Here is a 1,713-nt window from a genome sequence, read left to right as displayed (position 1 = left end):
GGCTGTTCCTTGAAGCCTGTAGGCAGATTGAAGAGATGGACCAAGCTTCGTTCAACATTGACGTGATGCAGGGTTGGAAGAAGCGAAAGGAGCGTGGCTGGAGTCAACTCAGTCCGCTCGGCAAGTTGCATAATACTGCTATCCATATTAGAGCCAACGATTACAGGTATAATCTCTTTAGGAGGCGTGCCGGCAAAGTCCTCGGGCTCGACAACGATACACGCTGGAACTCATGGTTTCTTCTGCTCGATGCCGCTCTTGATAAGGAGGAGCATATCAAGTGGTATCAGGACAAGTACTACGACGCCCTTGTGGACGACTACTTAGCACCACAGGATTGGCAAAACCTTCGCGAGACGCGGAACTTCTTACAGCCGTTTTGGAAGATAACTCTCCTTACTGAGGGGTATCGTTCGACGCTCGATCGTACATTATTTACCATGGACGTCCTTCACAAGCATTACCAGCAAGCATTCAACAAATACAAGATGAACCAACAGCTACTTGGTCCGGTACTGACGAGCTGGCATGTCTTCGACAAATACTACCAGCTCTCCGATGAGAGCCCTGCATACGCTGCAGCCCTTATTCTCCATCCATCCCGAGGAAAGGCTCATATACAGAAAAATTGGCCAAAGGCATGGCATAAGAAGATCTTTACAGGAGTGAAGAAATTGTGGGAAGACGAATACAAGAACCTGCCAACCGTTTATACTACTCCTTCCATTGTTCCGGCACTGGAACTGGATGAGTATGACCTGCTTGCACAGGAGCTTAATGTCATAGGCGCAGAGCCCGACGTTGACGAATACGAAACCTACACCTCCCAGCCACCCATTCCAATCGACTGCTCCCCCCTTGTCTGGTGGCTCCGCGATGAGCAGAAGGAGCGCTTTCCCCGACTGTCAAAGATGGCAATAGACATTCACTCAATACCTGCCATGTCTGCTGACCCTGAGCGTACATTCTCTGGAGCACGGCGTACAATTTCGTGGGATCGAATGCTCCTTGGAGCATCGACAATTGAAAAGGGGGAGTGCTTGAAGAGCTGGATTCGCAGCGGTATAACGGCAGGGCTACACGTAGACGAGGTTGAACAATATGAGTACATGGCAGAGGAGGGAAGCACCAGCGCTCTAGAGGAAGATGTGGGCCCTTGACCGGTTTGACGTCATTTGCCGTATGGGCAATATATGGTTTAGTTCGCCATACGAGAATAAATCATACACCATAAACCATTCAGGTCCGTATGGCGTATGGCGTATGGTTAGAAAGCCTGACCGACGTGACCGAATTGCTATGGCCCTCTAGCACTCGCTCGCATTCGCCCGTCTCCGCATCCCAGATCCATATCGTCTTGTCATAAGAGCCCGATGCCACCTTTTTCGAGTCGTGCGAGAACACCACCGATCTGACATCGCCGCTATGGCCCTCTAGCACTCGCTCGCATTCGCCCGTCTCCGCATCCCAGATCCGTATCATCTTGTCGTCTGAGGCCGATGCCACTTTATTCGAGTCGTGTGAGAACACCACCGACCTAACCCAGTCGCTGTGGCCCTCTAGCACTAGCTCGCATTCGCCCGTCTCCGCATCCCAGATCCATATCGTCTTGTCATAAGAGCCCGATGCCACCTTTTTCGAGTCGTGTGAGAACACCACCGAGTTGACCTCCCTGCTATGGCCCTCTAGCACTCGCTCGCACTCGCCCGTCTT

The sequence above is a fragment of the Fusarium oxysporum genome, chromosome 14 (genome assembly GCF_000149955.1).
Source record: "Fusarium oxysporum f. sp. lycopersici 4287 chromosome 14, whole genome shotgun sequence".
In the NCBI taxonomy this organism is placed as follows: domain Eukaryota; kingdom Fungi; phylum Ascomycota; class Sordariomycetes; order Hypocreales; family Nectriaceae; genus Fusarium; species Fusarium oxysporum.
Note: the sequence above shows the minus strand (reverse complement) of the source record.